Here is a 24,128-nt window from a genome sequence, read left to right as displayed (position 1 = left end):
GTCTGTCAGTCAGGTAATCTACAACCCAGGGCACCAAGGGGGCCTCCACCTGCATCTTCTCCAACTTCACACCCAGTAGCCTAGGCCGTATGGTATCGAAAGCACTGGAGAAGTCAAAAAACATGACCTTCACACTGCTCGCAGGCTTGTCCAGGTGGATGTGGGCTCGGTTCAGCAGGTAGATGACTGCGTCGTCCACTCCCAGTCGGGGTTGGTAGGCGAATTGGAATGGGTCTAAGTGGGGCTTGACTGTAGGGTGGAGTTGTTCCGGGACCAACCTCTCCATGGTCTTTATGATATGGGAGGTTAGAGCCACCGCCCTGTAGTCCTTTGACGTGTTGGGTCGCGTGCACTTGGGGATGGGGACCACGCATGAGGTTTTCCACAGTGTGGGGACTTTCTGCAGCCTAAGGCTCATGTTGAATATGTGCTGGAGCACACCACACAGTTGTGGGGTGCAGGCTTTGAGCACCCTGGGGCTCACACCGTCAGGACCCGCGGCCTTGCCTGTGTGTAACTTATTTAGCTGTGCATTCATCCGTTCTGCAGACAGACACACTGGGGGGGCTTAGGTGTTTGGGGGAGGGCGGGGGCATTCTTCTGAGGGTGAGGTGTTAGGTGGGGGGAGGTTGTCATTGTAGTTGGGGAGCTGTGAGGAGGGGAAGGGGGTGGATTGGTTTGCTGAAGTTGTCAGGGGGCCGGCTGGCATGTTTTCCGGGGGACAGGAGCTTGTCGGAGACACTGTGTCAAACCGGTAAAGAACTGGTTTAGCTCATTGACCCTCTCTTTGTCTCCGTCCACCCCCCTAACCCCCGAAGGTTTGAGGCCGGTGATGGTCTGCATACCTCTCCAAACCGCCTTCATCCATCCATCCATTTTCTATCGCTTATTCCCTTTCGGGGTTGCGGGGGGCGCTGGCATGTTAAATAAATAAATGATAAATGGGTTGTAGTTGTATAGCGCTTTTCTACCTTCAAGATACTCAAAGTGCTTTGACACTACTTCAACATTTACCCATTCACACACACATTCACACACTGATGGAGGGAGCTGCCATGCAAGGCGCTAACCAGCACCCATCAGGAGCAAGGGTGAAGTGTCTTGCTCAGGACACAACGGACGTAACGAGGTTGGTACTAGGTGGGAATTGTACTAGGGACCCTCGGGTTGCGCATGGCCACTCTGTTATTGTCCTTCGGCTTCCCCTTCCAGCTTCCTCCATGTCTTTGGTCACCCACGGTTTGTTGTTTGGGTAGCAGGTGAACGTCTTTGATGGGACATTTCAGTCAACACAGAAGTTGATCTAGTCTGTGATGTACTCTGTGAGCCCGTCAATGTCCACACCATGAGCCTCCATGAGCACCTGCCAGTCAGTTACCTCAAAACAGCCTTGTTGTGTCTCTTGGACCTCTTTTGACCACCTTCTCATAGTTTTTTTGGTCACAGGCAGTCTTTGGACCAGAGGCACTTAACAGGGGTTGAGGTAAACAAGGTTGTTGTCCGACCGGCCCAGCTCTGGGAGTGCTGTGGAGCTATACGCATCCTTGATGTTTGCGTACAGCAGGTCCAGGATTTTATTTCCTCTGGTGCGGCAGCTGACATACTGAGTGAAGTTGGGGAGTGATTTGTCCATAGTAGCATGGTTAAAATCTTCTGAGATGAGGATGAGGGCTTTCGGGTGCTGGGTTTGTAGTCTGGCTATAGAGCTGTGGATGACGTCACTGGCAGCTACAGAGTTAGCAGAGGGGGGGATCTATACTGCCTGGGCAAATAATATGGTCTGAGTTCTATATTCGGGTCACAGTGGCGCTCTTTTATTGTAATATGACCGGGATGACAATATTTCTTATTAATATACAAAGCAAGCCAGCCTCCTTTCCGCTTGCCTTTGGTTCCGTCCCGGTCAGCACGCACCATTTCAAAGCCGTTTATAGAGACCTGGTCAACAGAAGCACCCTGAGGATTCTAGCGGGAACTCTCATTCAACCCTTCTTCGATTACACTTGCACCTCCTGGTACCCCAGCACCTCCAAAACCCTCAAATCTAGACTCCAAACAGCCCAGAATAAGCTAGTCCGGTTACTTTTAGACCTCCACCCCAGATCACACCTCAATCCAACCCACTTCTCCAAAGTGGGCTGGCTCAGGGTGGAGGACAGAGTAAAACAACTTGCACTGAACCTAGTCTATAAAATCCGCTACACCTCCTTGATACCGAAGTACATGTCAAACTACTTGACCACCATAACCACAACACCAGGGGGAGCTCCACAAACCACGTTAAATCCAGATTCCGATCTAACAAAGGTCTTAACTTATTCTCTTTCTATGCCACATCAATGTGGAATGCACTCCCAACAGGTGTAAAAATAAGTGCATCTCTATATTCCTTCAAAACCGCTCTAAAACAACACCTCCAGGCAACTTCAACACTTTACTAATACCCTCCTCCATTCACATCCCATCTCCCCGGATTATAAACAACTCAAATGTACTTCTAATGTATATACTTGTTCTTATGCTATGTGAACTCACTATGTTCTCTGCTGGCTGTACATATCCTACTAAATAAGACCTACACTGTTTCAATGTCCACATTTCTCTGTTGATGCAATTGTTGATGACTGAAGTTCTGATATCAACCAAAGCTCCTCATCCCACCCCCCGGATTGTAAATAATGTAAATAATTCAATGTACATACTATGATGATTAACTTGTGTGATGCCTGTATTATGTTGATAGTATATATTCGTACCATGAATTGATTAACGTGGACCTCGTTATTCGGGTGTTACTATTTAGTGGTCAATTGTACGGAATATGTACTGAACTGTGCAATCTACTAATAAAAGTACCAATCAAACCAATCAATCAAAACCTTACTATCCGGAACATCGTAGTGTAGCCACGTCTCAGTAAAACACATTAGGCTACACTCACAATATTCTTTCTGACTACCAGAAAGCACCGACAACTCATCCATTTTATTTGCCAAAGAGCGCACGTTACCCATGATGACGGAAGGAAGATATGGCTTATATCTCCTTCGCTCCCTCGTCGCTTCAGCCCTATTCTGTCTCGAGCGTCTCCCTTTTCCTCGATAGCCACGAGCACCTCCATAAGTCCTTTTTAGTTCCTCCGGGATCTGGTTAGTTAGCGCCGGGTCCGTTAGCTGGATGCTAATAACTTGTGCCGCTAACAACTGTTCCCTGGTGTAGATGAAAGAGCCTCTCCACTGATGTTGCCCAGCTCGTCAGTAGCGTCCCCACCGTCAGGAAGACGAACAAAACACTTCCACACTGCATGTTTAGAAGGGCACGACTTGATAAAATGTAAATGTAGATTAAATGTAAAAGTATACAAAATTACAAAACAAACAAAGGACTCAGACAAAAAACAAAGACGGAGCAAACTGCAGCAGCGGCCGCCTAGATCGACGCAAACGCACATCGATCTGACAATGTGGAGGAAATGTTGATACCCAGATATTTAATGTTCCCTTAATGCAGTGAAATCGATGAGGTGCTCTGAAAGTCAAAGTTAATTGGTAACAGTAGATTTGGGCCAGTTGATGGATTAATCTGAAATAGAGCTGAATGTATTGATGATTGAGATTGTCTCTTGAAGAGAAGAATCAATCAATCAATCAATCGATGTTTATTTATATAGCCCTAAATCACAAATGTCTCAAAGGACTGCACAAACCATTACGACTACGACATCCTCGGAAGAACCCACAAAAGGGCAAGGAAAACTCACACCCAGTGGGCAGGGAGAATTCACATCCAGTGGGACGCCGGTGACAATGCTGACTATGAGAAACCTTGGAGAGGACCTCAGATGTGGGCACCCCCCCCCCTAGGGGACCGAAAGCAATGGATGTCGAGCGGGTCTAACATGATACTGTGAAAGTTCAATCCATAGTGGCTCCAACACAGCCGCGAGAGTTCAGTTCAAAGCGGATCCAAAACAGCAGCGAGAGTCCCGTCCACAGGAAACCATCCCAAGCGGAGGCGGATCAGCAGCGTAGGGATGTTCCCGGTCCATTCAGGGTCTCGACTCTGGACAGCCAGTACTTCATCCATGGTCATCGGACCGGACCCCCTCCACAAGGGAGGGGGGGACATAGGAGAAAAAAGAAAAGAAGCGGCAGATCAACTGGTCTAAAAAGGAGGTCTATTTAAAGGCTAGAGTATACAGATGAGTTTTAAGGTGAGACTTAAATGCTTCTACTGAGGTAGCATCTCGAACTGTTACCGGGAGGGCATTCCAGAGTACTGGAGCCCGGACGGAAAACGCTCTATAGCCCGCAGACTTTTTTTGGGTTTTAGGAATCACAAATAAGATTGGGATTGGGTCTCTGCTTTTTGCAGATGATGTAGTCCTGATGGCTTCATCTGGCCGGGATCTTCAGCTCTCACTGGATCGGTTCGCAGCCGAGTGTGAAGCAACCGGAATGAGAATCAGCACCTCCAAGTCCGAGTCCATGGTTCTCGCCCGGAAAAGGGTGGGGCACCATCTCCGGGTTGGGGAGGAGACCCTGCCCCAAGTGGAGGAGTTCAAGTACCTAGGAGTCTTGTTCACGAGTGGGGGAAGAGTGGATCGTGAGATCGACAGGCGGATCGGTGCGGCGTCTTCAGTAATGCGGACGTTGTATCGATCCGTTGTGGTGAAGAAGGAGCTGAGCCGGAAGGCAAAGCTCTCAATTTACCGGTCGATCTACGTTCCCATCCTCACCTATGGTCATGAGCTTTGGGTCATGACCGAAAGGATAAGATCACGGCTACAAGCGGCCGAAATGAGTTTCCTCCGCCGGGTGGCGGGGCTCTCCCTTAGAGATAGGGTGAGAAGCTCTGCCATCCGGGAGGAGCTCAACGTAAAGCCGCTGCTCCTCCACATCGAGAGGAGCCAGATGAGGTGGTTCGAGCATCTGGTCAGGATGCCACCCGAACGCCTCCCTAGGGAGGTGTTTAGGGCACGTCCAGCTGGTAGGAGGCCACGGGGAAGACCCAGGACACGTTGGGAAGACTATGTCTCCCGGCTGGCCTGGGAACGCCTCGGGATCCCCCGGGAAGAGCTAGACGAAGTGGCTGGAGAGAGGGAAGTCTGGGCTTCCCTGCTTAGGCTGCTGCCCCCGCGACCCGACCTCGGATAAGCGGAAGATGATGGATGGATGGATGGATGGAAATAAGCCGGAGTCTTTTGAACGCAGATTTCTTGCCGGGACATATGGTACAATACAATCGGCAAGATAGGATGGAGCTAGACCGTGTAGTATTTTATACGTAAGTAGTAGAATGTGGATTTTGTAAGAAAAGTAATCAATCATCTGCATAAAGGCTTATTTTATGATGAACCGTTGCGGCATGGATGCCTTTAATATTTGCATGCTGTCGAATTGCGGTTGCCAGAGGTTCAATAAATATAGCAAACAGTGACGGAGAAAGTGGACACCCTTGCCTAGCACCCCTCATAAGTTGAAACCTTGGAGAGATTTGGCTTTTCGTTCTAACCGAAGCTGTAGGGAAACTATATAGGACCTTGATCCATGCTATAAATAAGTCTCCAAATCCAGATTTCTGTAGAGTAGAATCAAATTCAAAGAAGAAAATTCCAATTCACTCTATCAAATGCTTTTTCAGCATCTAATGAAACAACAGCTGTTTTTAGCTTATAAATAACAGAATAGTCTATCACATTGAGTAGACGGCGAACATTGTTGGACGATTGTCTCTCTTTGATGAAACCGGTTTGATCAAGATGTACTATATATGGAGTGACTTTTTCTCATCTTTGAGCTAATACTTTGCAGATCATTTTAAGAGCAGCATTGATCAGGGAGATTGGCCGGTAAATTGGCATGATAAATGTTTACCATCGTTTCATCCCCCGGGCAGCTGACCTCATGCGGCCGCTGATTGATGCGCTTAAAGGGGCTGCTCCCATTGTAGACTGGTCTTACGCGCAACATAGTGCTTCTGTGGGGGTCAAGTCTGCTCTAGCTAACGCTACCCTGCTGCTCCGATTGCAATCACCACGGACGTGTGAGACTATGCTGTAGATGCAGTGCATAAGCTGTGGGTGGGTGGCTCTTGGCAACCTTTGGCTTTTTTTTTATCAGGCAGTTGCGTGCCTGCGAGCAGAAATATAGCACGTTTAACCGTGCTATAAACGCTGCGTAGCCGGCGGCGTTTCTGGGTGTTGTTGATTAATGGCCTTCCCTTTGCATAGTAGAGTTTTAACATGCACTTACATATGTAGCGACCAACTGTAGTAACTGACAGTGGTTTTATGAAGTATTCCTGAGCCCATGTGGTGATATCCTTTACACACTGATGTCAGTTTTTGATGCAGTACTGCCTGAGAAATTGAGGGCCTTTAATCTCATTGCTTACGTGCAGTAATTTCTACAGATTCTCTGAACCGTTTGATGATATTACAGACAGTATATCGTGAAATCCCTATATTCCTTGCAATAGCTCATTGAGAAATGTTGTTCTTAAATTTGCTCACGCATTTGTTCACAAAGTGGTGACCCTCGCCCCATTCTTGTTGGTGAATGACTGAGCATTTCATGGAAGCTGCTTTTATACCCAAACACGGCACCCACCTGTTCCCAATTAGCCTCTTCACCTGAGCTTATTCCTCAACTTTCTCAGTCTTTTTTGCCACTTGTGCTAGCTTTTTTGAAATGTGTTACAGGCATCAAATTCCAAAGTAGTTAATATTTGCAAAAAATAACAACGTTTTAAGTTGTTAAGTATCTTGTCTTTGCAGTGTATTCAATCGAATACAAATCATTGCATTCTGTTTTTATTTACTTCATTAGTTTTGGGTTTTGTATAATGTAACTTGTTAATTAAGCATGTCCAAAACAACAAAACCAGACCGTTTAACAATAAACCATACAATCAAACAATGCCCATTGTTGAAACTCCAAGGAATATGTGTTTTGGGGAAGGAACATAATTCAGTTTTAATCACACTCCATTTATCAAGCAAAACTGCTTTTAAAGAGAGTCGCAGCAAAAACAAAAAAGAATGTGGCTTGAAGTCACAACTATAATTGTAGGTTTTGTGTTTTTTTTGCGAAATGTATTCAGAAAGATAGCATGTCTTTCAAAAAACAATAAGTCTAACGCTTGCATCATGTAGGCCACGCACAAACATGGACTTCTTTACCTTGTATCCAAACTTTTATGAATAATACACATATGATTCACTCATCTTAGAATTACACACTTGTTTGAAATACAATCACATAATCTAAATTTAGAAAGAATGGAAACTTTGTTTTGTTCTGGCACTGGAGGGAACCCCCTGTGCCTGGTGATCCCTGTGCTATTGATATCTGTCAAAACAACATTTCTGAAGAACTGGTTTTTAATTGCACCCCGAAGACAAATACACACATGCCAAACCTCAACAGCTCAACATACACGCAACGACATTCTCTCAACAATGACTCACAGCTATTACCTGAACTATTAAGCGTTGTGAAACACTATCTAGGTTGCCAAAAAAGTTATATACTGACACTCACTGTTTATTCATATTTCACACTAATCCCTACTTTGGACAAACACAGGTGAACAACCAGTGGCAGAAGTATGTTTGGGGGAAAAAATGACAAGGCTTCTTGTCATTCTGTCACATTCACTGTACATAAACCATCACAGTGCGCATAAGCCTCGCACAATCACAAAGGTCAGACTGATAAGATACAAGATAGGGGCTGCAGTACACCAGCTGGTGGGATAAGCGGAAGCCTGGGTTAATGCTTTTCACAAAACATGCTCAACCTGTGATAAAGAGAGGGCACAAAACATGTTGTTAGGTACATTTCTATTCAAACATTGCATAAAGGTAAGAGCTTGTGATTTACTCTGGCCTCATGTAACTTGCGTAAGCTCAGTCATCTACTCTCCCACAGACCCTGGTGTGCACCTTGCCAAAATTCTAGCTTCGCGGACCGCAGAGTTGTGATTGGTCAGCATTTGCTGAGGAGGGTCCAGGAGCACAGGAGAGCAGACGATGTGCTTGAAATGCACAGATTATTATATGAGATAAAGCAACAGTGATTAAACATTTGCATGCAAACTGATAGATGTTAAATGGTAAATGGGTTGTACTTGTATAGCACTTTTCTACCTTTTAAAAGGAACTCGCACTTTGACACTATTTCCACATTCTCCCATTCACACACTGATGGCGGGAGCTGCCATGCAAGGCGCTAACCAGGGCCCATCAGGAGCAATGGTGAAGTGTCTTGCTCATGGACACAATGGATGTGACTAGGATGGTAGAAGGTGGGGATTGAACCAGTGGCACCACCACTCTCCCAACTTCGCCACGCCGCCCAAAAAACAATTCCTGAATTCAGCTTATTGTGTTTTTTACGGCCAGAAGAAGTACCAAATAGCACTCTTTTTAATGTCTATTGCCAATCTTGTGCCGACAGGTTCACTTCCGACACATACTCTTTCTCGTGCACACGTGTCTTTCTCTTACACACACAATACTTCCTCGTTCTTCAGACATGGTATGTTTACAAACTTGGCAACTCTGAACATCAATAACACATGAACGTAAACATTCAAATCATCCATCCCATCTATTTTCTACCGCTTATTCCCTTTTGGGGTGGCGGGGGCCGCTGGCGCCTATCTCAGCTACAATCGGGCGGAAGGCGGGGTACACCCTGGACAAGTCGCCACCTCATCGCAGGGCCAACACAAATAGACAGACAACATTCACACTCACATTCACACACTAGGGCCAATTTAGTGTTGCCAATCAACCTATCCCCAGGTGCATGTCTTTGGAAGTGGGAGGAAGCCGGAGTACCCGGAGGGAACCCACGCATTCAAGGGGAGAACATGCAAACTCCACACAGAAAGATCCCGAGCCTGGATTTGAACCCAGGACTGCAGGACCTTCGTATTGTGAGGCAGACGCACTAACCCCTCTGCCACCGTGAAGCCACATTCAAATCAATCAATGTTTATTTATATAGCCCTCAATCGTAAGTGTCTCAAAGGGCTGCACAATCCACAACAACATACCACCAACAACATCACAGATCCCACATCAGGGCAAGAAAAAAATCAACTCAATGGGATACAATGAGAAACTTTAGAGGGGACCGCAGATGTGGGGACTCCTGCCCCCTGGGCGATCGGTGAAATGGATGTCGAGTGGCTCCAGTTAATAGTGTGAGAGTCCAGTCCATAGTAGGGCCAGCAGGGGATAAAGTAAAGTTAAAGTAACAATGATTGTCACAAACACACTAGGTGTGGTGAAATCTGTCCTCTGCATTTGACCCATCCCCTTGTCCACCCCAGCAGCGGTGCCGCGCCCGGGAATCATTTTCGGTGATTTAATCCCCAATTCCAACCCTTGATGCTAAGTGCCAAGCAGGGAGGTAATGGGTCCAGTTTTTATAGTCTTTGGTGTGACTCGGCCAGGGTTTGAACTCACGACCTACCGATCTCAGGGCGGACACTCTAACCACTTGGCCACTGAGTAGGATAATCTTGAGTAGAGACAAGTCAGCAGCGCAGAGACGTCCCCAACTGAGCGGCCCACCCTAGGTCCCGACTTTGAACAGTTAGCGCGTCATCTGTAGTCACCTAATAACCTCTCCAAGCAGGAGAGGGGGGCAAAAGATCATTAGTATTTTTTTGCGAGGGCTGTCTACGCAGAGTGATTTGACCTGAAACCGGACGTAAAGGGTTCACAGAGATTGTTAGACAGTAGGTGTTCATTTTTTTCCCGGTAGTTTACCATGAGTTCAGGAATAGGTCTTTTTAGCAGAAGATGAATAGCCACTTTTTTAAATGCTAGGGGAACAGTGCCAGAGGAAAGTGATATTAACACTAGTAATAATATTAAGTTCATAAACATTAACACTAGTGGGTTGTTACAATCGTTATTTCACAGTTGTGTTTTTTTCAATCACATAGCTCTCTATTGTCCTTTGTCCCAAACAGCCAAATAGCGTTGCAAATTCTCCCGTGTTCAAGGGTTGCACAGCCCACCTTCGCAAAAGTCTTCTCTTCCGATTTTGAAGCAATGCGTACATGAAAAGTGATCGTCGACTCGTTTCAAAAGGGTTAGTTCCAGCTCCAACAGTAAAGCGGATGTAAGATGCCATTAATTGCTATTGTTTACAACCACTACTACACACAGGAATGTCTCTCTCCTTCTAGTCAACAAGAGTAGGGTTGGTCGCACAGAAACTGCCTCATAGGGTTTTGGAAGAAAATTTCAAGTCAAGAGCTATAAACGAACCAGGATGCCGTCAGAGGGCAAACGAGCAACATGACGCGATGGTATATTCCAGCCTTTGGTGTGATCCCTAACCTCATACCATGAATTGATTAACGTGGACCCCGACTTAATCAAGTTGAAAAACGTATTCGGGTGTTACCATTTAGTGGTCAATTGTACGCAATATGTACTGTACTGTGCAATCTACTAATAAAAGTATCAATCAATCAATCAATCACTTGACGATAAGTGTGTAGGTGAAAGAAATAATTTTTTCACCATGCCATTGTTTTGTAGCTCAGCAATCAGAAAAGTCCGTGTCTCTGTGGAGCCTAATATATTGTATTTAATATTTTAACTTCACAGGTACATGATCAATCTTTCAGATTGTGCCACAATAGGTTCAGTTGCCTCTTTTCCATATTTGCATATTACTATGACTGAAAACCTATATTATATTAACTTTGATTCCTTGTAATTTTTGCAAAAACAAATAGATGTTGGTAAACAGCCCTCCACATGTCAGGTCACTGTGGCATGTTAATGCGCGGATCGTTTTCCCAGGATACAGACGGAACTCCGGAGGCAGTGTGCAGGTAAGACAATGATTTATTTACATAAATCAGTCAGGAAATTCAAATCGAAAGGAAAAGCAAGCCGATTGCATGGGAAGCTATGGCGAAGCTTAGTCCAAAAACATGAATCACAAAGGTATTTACACCTAACTTGTTGCATTGAGCAAACAAGACAGACAGCCTGAGTGTGACAAAGAGGAGGAATAAATATGATTGGGTATAAAAGCAGGTGAGTGACCCGAACACAAATCAGAGGCAAGTGAAAATAATCAGCACCCATGGCAGCTAAGAAAACTAACCCAAGGGTGTTGGAACAGAACTAAAGGAGTCTTTAACTAAACTAAAACATGATTCTTGCAACGGATCATGACACCACATAGATTTCTAAGTGTGAACAGGTTGGGCTCTTTACTGTTCCAGCATGACGCCTAATTTACAAAGTTCAAGTTAAAGTAGCAATGATTGTCACACACACACTAGGTGTGGTGGAATTTGTCCTCTGCATTTGACCCATCCCTCTGCTCACCCCCTGGGAGGTGAGGGGAGTAGTAGGCAGCAGCGGCGCCGCGCCCGGGAATAATTTTTGGTGATTTAAACCCCAATTCCGACCCTTGATGCTGAGTGCCAAGCAGGGAGGTGATGGGTCCCATTTTTATAGTCTTTGGTATGACTCGGCCGGGGTTTGAACTCACAACCTGCCGATCTCAGGGCGGACACTCTAACCACATATATTGCAAGCCAGATACATCACCTTATGCTTATTTTGACTTCATTAAGTCATATATAGCCCATTTCAGACTTTGGTTCCCTCTTTTTTTTTTAAACACTGTGATCATTAAGAACATGTTTGTGATGGTTAGGACAGTCACTTAACTGTCCTGAGTGTGTTCTCTCTCGGTTTTGTTGGTAATACTGATACAGTTAACAAACAGCTCTCTTTAGCCACTCTACCATTGCGTCCTTTGCGTAATACACTTCAACTACCACCTTTAAAGATCAGATATATCAACTAAAAGCTACAAAAACAACATTTGCGAATTGATCAACCAGTCATGTTGCAAACTTTGTGCTGGCAGTCTTCTGTTGCGCTTGGGTTGCATGTTTGAGGTGGTTGTTTCCCCAAGATGCAAAGGAACGTCAGGAAGCAGCTTGCAGGTAAGCTGCTGAGGCAGGTATAAATAGCTCTGTGATTAGTGCAGGTGACCGTCCCGACCACTAATCAGAGGGAGGTGCAGGAAATCAGCACACCTGGGAAGAAGAAAACCTAAAGAGGGCGCTGAAGCAGAACTAGACAGTAGACTAAAGATAATATTACCACTAAACATCACAAACATTACCCGGGCAACGGGCCATGAAAAATCAAAGTTTATTTGTATAGCCCTTAGTCACTGGTGAAAGGCTCCACAAACCACAAAGACAGCCCCTGATCCCTATGGAAAAACTCCAAAAGCCCAAAATGGGAAAAGAAGAAACCTTGGGAAGCGGCCGCAGCAGATACCAAGTGGGAATGTCATTGAAATATTCATGATAATGTAAGAGTCCAGTCCATTGGGAGGCTAGCAGAGGATCCTAGCAGGTCTTCTTCTTTGTCACAGAGGTCCATTCCGGGTCACAACTTAGAATAGCTAGCACGTCCTCCAGACTGGTACCTCTACTGAGATTATCCGTGGTAACCTCATACCCTCTCCATATAGGTTGCTGGTAGGTTATTCCATAATACTGGAGCCCAAATAGAAAACGGTACAGAACCTGCAGGCTTGTTTTGGGCTCTGGAAATCACTGATAAACAGGGCGGTCTTGGAACATAGATGTCTGAATTGAACCTAGGGTACAATACAACCAGCAAAATAAGATGGTGCTAAACCGTTTAGTATTTTGTATTAAAACCTTACCATTGCATCTTAAGTATACCAGTAGCCAGTACAGGTGGGCCAGTATAGGCGTTATATGATCAAACGTTTTTGTCTTAGTCAAGAATATAGCAGCCACATTTATTTTTTATTTTTTACCAGCTGTAGTCTTTTACTGCTGGACATGGAAATAATATGTTACTCTTATCAAAACTAGACGTAACAAACACTTGTACAATGATTTCTGCGTCACTATTGAACAAAATGTATGGGTTTTAGTGATAATACAGAGATAAAAAATTGGTTATTTTAAGTACCAATCCATCCATCCATCCATGGCGCTTATCTCAGCTACAATCGGGCGGAAGGCGGTGTACACCCTGAACAAGTCGCCACCTCATCGCAGGGCCAACACAGATAGACAGACAACAATCACACTCACATTCACACACTAGGGCCAATTTAGTGTTGCCAATCAACCTATCCCCGGGTGCATGTCTTTGGAAGTGGGAGGAAGCCGGAGAACCCGGAGCGAACCCACGCATTCACGGGGAGAACATGCAAACTCCACACAGAAAGATCCTCAGCCTGGAATTGAACCCAGGACTGCAGGACCTTCGTATTGTGAGGCAGACGCACTAACCCCTCTACCAAGTACCAATCGTGAAGTGTAATTGAAACGAGAGAGTGGCGAAAATATAACTTTTAAAAGAAAATTTCACCGAGTCGCTTTGTATGATTGCTTTATTGTCAAATTTCAATTTGGTATCCACGAACAAGTGACTGTGTCAACAGTTAACATTTCTGTTTTTTTAGCATTAAGATGTGAAATGTTTCTAGAAAGCCATAATTTAATATTATCAAAATTACTACAATTCAGGTGTGTTGGTTAGCTTTAAGGATGTAAATTGGGGTGTCATCAGTATAACAGTGAAAAATATCACGTTATTTGTCTCTGGTGTCACCTAGCGGCATCATAGAAATGCTGTTAAGTGCAGGGTCAAGAACGGAACCCTGTGAAATGTTGCATGGTACTTTAACATTCATGGGATAAGGAGAGCATCTATCCATTTTCTACCGCTCGTTGCTCTCTGATATAACAGCTGCATTTGGGTGGAAGGCGGCGTACACTCTAGACAAGTTGCCACCTCATCGCAGTGCCAACACAGATAGACAGCCAACATTCACACAGTAGGGCAAATTCAGAGTTGCCAATCAACCAGGCGCATGTCTTTGGAGGTGAGAGGAAGCTGGAGTACTCAGAGGTAACCCACGCAGTCACGGGGTGAACATGCAGCCTACTCAGTGGCCTTGTGGGCAGAGTGTCCACCCTGGGATCGGTAGGTCGTGAGTTCAAATCCCGGCTGAGTCATACCAAAGACTAGAAAAATGGGACCCATTACCTCCCTGTTTGGTACTCAGCATTAAAGGTTGGAATTGGGGGTTAAATCACCAAAAATGATTCCCGGGCACGGCACCACTGCTCCCCCTCACCTCCCAGGGGGTGATCAAGGGTGATGGGTAAATAATTCCGCCACACCCAGAGTGTGTGTGACAATCATTGGTACTTTAACTTTTAACTTTAACAAACTCCACACAGAAAGATACAGAGTCTGGGATTGAGCCCAGGACCTTCTGAAGGCGAGGCGCAGGCACAAACCCCTGGGCCACTGTGCTGTCACAGAGAGCATCCTTTCAGTGAAATAGGAGTAAAACCAAGAAAATGCTAAATATGACTTACGACACAGGACTTGATGCGTTTTGATTGAATGTTTTGATCAACGGTATCGAAAGAAGCACTGAGATCAAGTAGCAAAAACACAGATGATGCACCAGCTTTTGTAGCTAACCATAAACCATTAGTCAGTTTTGCAAGGGCCACACCAGAGTGATTTGCCCTAAATCCCGACTGAAAAGGTTCACAAAGATTGTTAGACGCTAATTATTCATTTAGCTGCTCTTCCACGTGTTTTTCTAGGATTTTAGAGATAAACGGGTGGTGCCACTGGCCGGTAGTTTAGGAGGAGGTCAACAAAGAGCCTGAGCTGGTGCGCGAAGAGAAGTTCCAGCGAGATCTAGTCAGTCTCACTTCGACACAAAGCAAGGTCTCTGGAACCAGTCTCTTCTATTTGAAGGAACAGCCACTTTGATCTGTACCAGAGTGCTGTTTTGTTATTGGAATGTTGTGCTTGTCACATGTATTCCATAGCAAACACCATGTCCAAATGTGTACTTGGCACCAGGATACCCTAGGTCGCAGTTTGATGACTGACTTTGTGGTTGTATCTTCCGATTTGTGGTCTCATGTTTTGGACTCTCACTTGAAGAGAGGGGCGGAGCTTTCAACAGATTAGCACCTGGTGGTGAGTCGGCACCGATGGTCAGGGAGGATGTCGGACAGACCTGGCAGGCTCAAACGCATAGTTAGGGTCTGCTGGGTATGTCTGGCAGAGTCTCACATCAGAGAGGTTTTCTATTCCGCCTCCAGAAGAACTTTGAACATGTTGCGAAAGAGTTGCTGAACATTGAGTCCGAGCGGGCTTTATTTCGTGCCTCAATTGCCGAGGAGCTGATCGGAGCTGTGGCTGCAGGGTGGTTGGTGCTTGTAGTGGCTGCAATTCCATAACCCGCTGGTGGACACCAGCAGTAAGGCTGAAGAAGTAGTCAAATCAGATCCATTTGGCTCATGATTTTGAGGATCGCAGAGGCAAAAACAAGAAGCTCCTCGGTGGCAGGGTCCAGGGGACGGATGAGATACACCCGGAGTTCCTAAAGGCTCTGGATGCTGTGGGGCTGTCGTGCTTGACAAGACTCTGCAGCATTGCGTGGACATCTGGGGTGGTGCCTCTGGATTGGCAGACCAGGATGGTGGTTCCTCCGTTAAAATTATTATTCCAACTATTGTGGGATCACACTCCTATTCAGGTGTGCTAGAGAGGAGGCTATGCCAGATAGTCAAAACTTCAGGAGGAGCGGTGTGGTTTTTGTCCTGGGAGTGGAACTGTGGACCAACTCTATACTCTAGGCACAATCTTTGAGGGTGCATGGGAGTTTACTTCATGTGTTTTGTTTACTCAGAGAAGGAATTAGACCGTGTCCCTCGGGAAGTCCTGTGGAGAGTGCTCAGAGAGTATGGAGTTTCGGACAGCATGATAGTGGCGAGCCGCTCCCTGTATGGATGTTGTCAGAGCTTGGTCTGCATTGCCGGCAGTAAGTCAGACCCGTTTCCAGTGAGTGTTGGACTCCGCCAGTGCTGCTCTTTGTCATCATTTCTATTTGCTACTTTTATGGAATGCAGTAAGGGCGTTGAGGGCATCCAGTTTGGTGGCTGCAGGATTAGGTCTCTGCTTTTTGCGGATGATGTGGTCCTGCTGACTTCATCTGACTTCATCTGATCTTTAGCTCTCACTGGATCGGTTCGCAGCTGAGTGTGAAGCAACTATGATTGGTCAGTTGAAGTGAAAAGGGAGCTAAGCCGGAAGGCAAATCTCTCAATTTACAGGTCAATTTAGGTCAGTATTCTCATCTATGGGTTTTGGGTTATAACAAAAAGGATAAAATCACGCGTACAAGCGGATTAAGTTGTTTTTTACTGTCAGGTTGTGGGGCTCTCCCTTAGTGATAGGGTGTGCTCTTTTATTCGGGAAAAGCTTAGAGTAAAGCCGCTGCTCTTTCACATCGAGACCAGTCAGATGTGGTGGTTCGGGCATCTGGTCTGAATGCCCCCCGTTGGGGAGGGTTTAGGGCATGTCTGACTGGTAAAGGACCACGGACATGGAGAACCCAGGACACGTTGGCAAGACTATGTCTCCCAACTGGCCAGGGAACGCCTCGGATCCCTTGGGAAGAGCTGGACAAAGTAGCTGTGGAGAGGGAATTCTGGGTTTCTCTGCTTGCGCTGCAGTCAGTGCGACAAAACTTCAGATTAGCAGAAGAAGATGGATAGATGGATGGATTGACAGTTCCTCTAATGTAACTTCTTCAAGATGATAGGGATCATTTGTCGTGATGCATACATTTGTATCTGTGTGGAATGCAGATGGAGCTGGGACGTGTCCTTAATGTAATTTCCAATTAGCTCAATTTTCTTTGTAAAGAATTGCATAATGTCATCAGCCGAGTGGGTGGAGTTAGTGATGCAACTATGTTAAACAAATATTTAGGATTGTCTTTAATGAGGCGGTTGAGATTAGAGTATTTTTTACAAAACCCAAAACCAGTGAAGTTAGCAGATTGTGTAATTCGTAAATAAAAACTGAATTTGCAAATCCTTTTGTCACGGCGCGGATTCGAACCCGCTTTCCTCCTGCATCTGATTGTCACAGTTCCTCCTCTGGCTGCACACCCACGCAGCGACAAGCCTGCATTCAATTTGCAATATGCACACCTGGTTTGATGAATGCGGGCAAGATAAAGGTCCAGTGGACCAGAGGATCGGCGCGGGAACTTAATTACCTCTCTGTGTACCGTAAGCCTGATGTTTGCTCACCGTTGTTGTGTTTCCCTCCGTGATTCTGACGTCCGTGTTGCTCTCCCGCAGAGTCTACCCCTTCGAGATCGTTCCCACCTGTGTTTTTGGACTGCCTTCCTCAATTCCCGACCCTCGCCTGAACACAGATTTAGCCTCTTCTCTCCTGCCCTGGATGATCATGGGCCTGCCCCTCGGACTGCCTTGTTCCTTCGCTCTCTACAACACTTGGTAACACACACTTCAGTTAATCTACACACATAGCAACACACGCATTCACTTGGGTTTGACACACTCCATTTCCTTAGTTTATTTAGTAGTATTGTTTGGTATTATTATGTATACATTAATTTTAAAAATAAGAAATAGTACTTTACCGCTCTCTGGTGTCAGTATGCCGTCATCTCCACTCTGCAAACCACAAGACCTTTTCAACTTATATTCAATTGAGTAGACCGCAAAGACCGGATATTTAATGTTCGAACTGAAAAACATATATTTTTTTTGCGAATTATCTATAACTTACAATTTCATTGCAATACATTGCAAAAAAGTTGGCATGGGGGTATTTTTACCACTATGTTACATGACCTTTCATTTTAACAACACTCAGTAAACGTTTGGGAACTGAGGAAAGCAGTTTTTGAAGCCATTCAGGTGGAAATCTTTCCCATTTTTGCTTGATGTACAGCTTAAGTTGTCTCCTTTGTCGTATTTTACGCTTCATAATGCGCCACACATTTTCAATGGAAGACAGGTCTGGACTACAGGCAGGCCAGTCTAATACCCGCACCCTTTTACTATGAAGTCACGCTGTTGTAATACGTGGCTTGGCATTGTCTTGCTGAAATAAACATGGTTTTCCATGATAACGTTGCTTGGATGGCAACATACCGTATTTTGCTCCAAAACCTGTATCTACCTTTCTGTGAGTTACCCATGCCTTGGGCAATAATACACCCCCATACTATCACAGATAATGGCTTTTAAACTTTGCATCTATAACAATCCGGATGGTTCTTTTCCTCTTTGGTCTGGAGGACACAACGTCCACAGTTTAAAAAAACAATTTCAAATGTGTGACTCCTCAAAAACAATTTGAATGTGGACTCGTCAGACCACAGAACACTTTTCCACTTTGCATCAGTCCATCTTAGATGAGCTCGGTGAGCTCAGCGAAACGGCTAGCGTTTCTGGGTGTTGCTGATAAATGGCTTTTGCTTTGCATAGTACAGTTTTAACTTGCAACTTACAGATGTAGCGACCAACTGTAGTTACTTGCAGTGGTTTTCTGAAAATTTCCTGAGCCCATGTGGTGATATCCTTTACACACAAATGGCGGTTTTTGATGCAGTACCGCCTGAGGGATCGATGGTCCATAATATCATCGCTTACATGCAGTGATTTCTCCAGATTCTTTGACCCTTTTGATGATATTACGGACTGTAGATGGTGAAATCCCTAAACTCTAAATGCAAAAAGTTTTGCTCATGCATTTGTTCACAAAGTGGTGACCCTCACCCCATCCTTGTTTTTGAATGACTGAGCATTTAATGAAAGCTACTTTTATACCCAAACATGGCACCCTCATGTTCCTAATTAATTGGTCTGTTCACCTGTGGGATGTTCCAAATAAGTGTTCGATGAGCATTCCTAAATTTTCGCAGCCTTATTTGTCACTTGTGCCAGCTTTTTTGAAACATGTTGCAGGCATCAAATTCGAAATGAGCTAATATTTGCAAAAAATATCAACGCTTTCCAGTTCGAACGTTAAGTACCTTGTTTTTTGCAGTCTATTCAATTGAATATAGGTTGAAAAAGATTTGCAAATCATTGTATTTTTATTTTATTTACGATTTACACAACTTCTTGATGAAAGACCTCTAGTTTAGGCCCATTTAGCCACCATGTGTTTTCCAGCTTTCTACATGATTGTTTAAAAGTAGGGATGTCCGATAACATCGGACTGCCGATATTATCGGCCGATAAATGCTTTAAAATGCAACATCAGATATCATCGGTATCCGTTTCTAAATTATCGGTATCGGTTTCAAAAAGTATATATATGAGACTGTATATATTGGTATCGGTTGATATCGGAATCGGTAATTAAGAGTTGGACAATATCGGAGTATCGGATATCGGCAAAAAAGCCATTATCGGACATCTCTATTTAAAAGCTCTGGTTTCTTCCGTAAACCAGGGTGTACACCTTTTTGGGGCCTTTTTCAGTTTTAACTCTGCTATACTATCAATGGCGTTGGGCAAGGCATCATTTAAGTTGTTAGTGAGGCTATCAATAAAGCCTACATTCTAATGGGAACAGTGCCATTAACAAGAGCAGCAGGCCTGGAGAGAGTCGGAGTTGTTGCAGCATTGTTACGGCTGCCAAGAAATTGGTAATAACAGATTGTTGACGGTATAGCTCGGTTGGTAGAGTGGCTGTGCCAGCAACTTGAGGGTTGCTGGTTCGATTCCCGCTTCCGCCATCCTAGTTACTGCCGTTGTGTCCTTGGGCAAGACACTTTACCCACCTACTCCCAGTGCCACCCACACTGGTTTAAATGTAACTTAGATATTGGGTTTCACTATGTAAAGCGCTTTGAGTCACTAGAGAAAAGCGCTATATAAATATAATTCACTTCACTTCACTTGACAATGGGTCCGAACTTCCCCTCTCTCAACTGCCACCTTTACATGGTTGAGGAGTTTGTCTGTCCCAATGATCATAGGTGCTATGTTATCTTGGGGCTTCTATGCCGCCTGGAAGGCTCTCCCAAGACAAACATCTCCTAGATGAAGCACCAGGCAAAGAGCACATCAAAAACCTCTATGAAAAGGAAAAAGACAAGGACTCAGATTCCCCTCGCCCAAATGCAGGTCAGCTGTTCTCATGGTGCTCCGCCTGGCACAGCCCGAAGAGGCAACATGGTCCTCTGGTCCAATGGGCTCACTACTCATAAGAGGGAGCATAGAGGTCCGGTGTATTGTGAGCTGGGCGGCAGCAAAAGGCAGGGTCTTTGGCAGTCAAATCCATGGCTACAGAAGTTAACTCTTGGGATGTGGAACGTCACCTCACAGAGAGGGAAGGAGCATAAGCTAGTGGATGAGGTAGAGAGGTTATGGCTCGCTTCGACACACTGCAAAGGCTCCAATCTATCCGGGAGAGGCTGGACTCACTTTCACTCAGGCGTTACAAGCAGTTAGAGGCGACGGAATGTGGTGGGAATACTTGTTGCACCGGCTTAGTGGGTGTACTTTGGAGTCCAACCCAAATCATCCCCCCACCAGGACTGTTGTTTGCGCGTACACACTAAACAGTAGACAGGTAGTACTATCAGAATTTCCTCGAGGGATTACTGAAGAGTGCTCCCCTAGGTGATTATTTTGTTTGTCTGGGGGACTTCAATGCTCACATTGGCAACGACAGTGAATTTGGGGAGTGGGCAACCGGATCTAAACCCAAGTGATGTTTTTTTATTGGACATGTGTGCTTCTCACAGATTGTCTATAGCAAACACCATGGACATACATAAGGGTATATGTGCACTTGGCACCAGTACACCCTAGGCTGCGGTTTTATGATTGAATTTGTAGTTGTGTCATCAGATTTGGGGTCTCAGGTTTTGGACACTCAGGTGAAGAGAGGGGCTTTCAACCAATCACCACATAGTGATGAGTTGGCTCTGATTGTGGGGGAGGTTGCACGCCAGACCTGCCAGGCCCATGAGCATTGTGGAATATGTCTAGCAGAGTCTTACATCAGAGAGCGTTTCAATTCCCTCCCTATGGAAGAACCTTTAACATGTCACGAGGGAGGCGCTGGACATTGAATCCGAGTGGACCATGTTCCGTGCCTCTATTGTTGAGGCCTCCCATCGGAGCTGTGGCCCAAAGGTGGTTGGTGCATGTTGTGGCAGTAATCCCAAAACCCACTGGTGGACACCACCACTGAGGGATGCTGTCAAGCTGAAAAGGAGTCTTTCCGAGCATGCCTCACTTCTGGGACTTCCAAAGCAGCTGAAAGGTACTGACACGCCAAGCAAGCCGTGGCCTCAACGGTGACGGATGCAAAAACCCAGGCAGGGGAGTAGTTCAGCGAGATTATGGAGCAGGACCTCCATAGTCGGCCTCAAAGAGATTTTGGCAAACCATCCTAGAACTCAGACGGGGTAAGCAGTTCCCTTTCCACACTGTGTTTTGTGGTTGCGGAAACCTGCAGAAAACTACTAGGGCTATAGTTGGGCGGTGGACGGAATTATTGGAAGATCTCCTCGATCCTACGGACACACTATCCATGGGCGAGGTAAAAACGCGGACATGAACATCACTGGAGCTGAGGTTGCTAAGGTAATCAAAACGTGGCAAGGCCCCAGGAGAGGATGATATTCGCCCCAAATATCTCAAGGCTCTGGATGTGGTCAGACTGTCGTGGCTGACATGTCTCTTCAACATAGCGTGGAAGTCAGGGGCGGTACCTCTGGATTGGCAGACCAAGGTGGTGATCCCACTTTTCAAGAAGGGGACCTGGAGGGTATGTTCAAATTATAAAGGGATCACAGTCGGGGAAAGTCTATACCAGGGTGCTGGAGAGACCGTTAGTGCAGCTTTGGAGTCAGGAGGGACAATGTGGGTTTGGTTTGGTTCTGATCGTGGAACACAAGACCAGATTTATACCCTCACTAGGGTACTGGAGGGGGCATGGGAGTTTGTTCAACCAGTCCACATGTATTTTTTGGGATTTGGTGAAGTCATTCGATAGTGTCTCTCGCAGTGTCCTGTGAGGCGTGGTCCAGAAGTATGGGGTCAGGGTCTGTTGCTACGAGCCATTTAGTCCCTGTACAATCAGAACTGGAGTCTGGTCAATGCCAGGGCTGCCCTTTGTCACGCGTTGCTTTTCATTATTTTTATGGACAGAATTTCTATGAACAGCCATGGTGAGGAGGGTTTCCAGTTTGGCGGCCAGATTATTGCATCTCTGCTTTTTGCAGATGATGCGGTCCTGTTGGCTTCATCAGGCTGCGACCTTTAGCGTTCACTGGGGCGGTTTGCAGTCAAGTTTAAAGCTGCTGGGATGAAAATATTCTGCACCTCCAAACCTGAAGCCATGATTCTAAGTCAGAAAAGGGTGGACTGCACCCCCTGGGTTGAGAGCTAAGTTCTGCCTCAATTGGAGGAGTTGAAGTATCTTGGCGTCTTGTTCAAGAGTGAGGGAAGAATGGAACTCAAGATTGACAGACGGCTCGGTGCAGCGTCGGCAGTGATGCAGTCACTGTACCGGTCTGTTTTAGTGAAAAGGGAGCTGAGCCAGAAGACTACTCTCGATTTAGAAAATCAGTGTATGTATGTACCCTCACCTATGATTACGAGCTTTGGGTAATGACCGAATGGACAAAATCGCAAATACAAGCGGCATAAATGAGTTTCCTCTGCAGGATGTCTTGGATCACCCTCAGAGATAGGGTGAGGAGCTTGATCATCCAGGAGAGACTCAGAATAGAGCCGCTACTCCTTCATGCTGAAAGTAACCAGCTGAGGTGACTCGGTGCCTCCTGAACGACTCTCTAGTGAGCTGTTTTGGGTAGTCCAGCCGGGAGGAGGCCTCGGGGCAGACCGCAGACTCGCTAGCGGGACTATGTCTCACAGCTGGCCTGGGAATGACTCGGTGACCCCCCCAGTAGAACTAAAGGAGGTGGCTGAGGACAGGTAAGTATGTGCATCCCTGCTTGAACTGCTCGCCCCGCGATAAGTGGATAAGTGGTGGAAATTGATGGCTGGAAAGACATTCCAGAAATTGACACGGTGGGAATCTGGAGATTACTTGCTCGGTGCTGCGGTTCATTTGTGACCTTATAATTTGCTTGAATGAAAGTCACGAGGTAGTCCAGGAAGTGGAGACATTGGAGTTTTTGAATGGTAATTAATTGGCATGGCATCCACCTGCCTTGATGTTCTGCCCTAGTCATCAGATCAAGCTGCCTGCAAACAGAGCAGAGGACAGAAAATACCTGCTTTGGCCCTGAGCTCATACAATCCTCTTTTGCTTACAAAAGAACAATTTGTAAAATCTACGGCACAGTTTTGTTCAATCAACCTAGTGCTTTCAGTATGAGAATATGTTCCTATATACCAGTGGTTCTCAAATGGAGGTACGCGTACCCCTGGGGGTACTTGAAGGTATGCCAAGGGGTACGTGAGATTATTTAAAAAAAATATGAGCAACAATTCAAAAATCCTTTATAAATATATTTAGTAAATAATACTTCAACAAAATATGAATGTAAGTTCATAAACTGTGAAAAGAAATGCTAGATTTTTTCATAAATATTGATGTCAACGATTTCTTTTTTTGTGAACAAATGTTTAGAATTAAGTTCATGAATCATTCAAAAATTGTTCAGCACACGAGAGGGGTATTATAATTTAAGGGGAAATTTTAATTTCAAAATGCTTAGGTGTAGAACGAGCATCAAAAGTTTTTGTATTTCAATCTGTGGAGTGAAACTATGGAATGGTTTGAATGTGGAGTTAAAGCAATGTCCAAACATAAACCAGTTTAAAAATAAGTTTAGGTACATGGTATTCCAGAGGTACAGACATGAAGAAGGGCTTTGATATTGGGTTTCTTGTGTTACAAAAGAGTTAGGGGCTGCCCATTGAGGCACTGGTACTGCTGTTTTTTTGTTTTTATTTCATGATACTATTTCCATGAGCACTTGTGGTAACGGTGTGGCTATGTATGTGTGTAGTGTGCATATGTAAAAGGGGTGGGATTAAATAAGTGTATACTTCTTCTCACTCCTTTTCAAATATGTAAAAAAAAAAAAAGAAAAAGAAAAAGTCGAATGCTCATTTGTTTTTGTTTTTTTTGTTTTTTTATTCTCCATTGTTTTCATTTTGTTATAATAGCCGTTAAGGCTATAGCACTGTATTGGATCATGCTTGCTCTTGTTTTTCTTAAT

This window comes from Nerophis ophidion, linkage group LG22, assembly GCF_033978795.1.
Source record: "Nerophis ophidion isolate RoL-2023_Sa linkage group LG22, RoL_Noph_v1.0, whole genome shotgun sequence".
Lineage (NCBI taxonomy): Eukaryota > Metazoa > Chordata > Actinopteri > Syngnathiformes > Syngnathidae > Nerophis > Nerophis ophidion.
Note: the sequence above shows the minus strand (reverse complement) of the source record.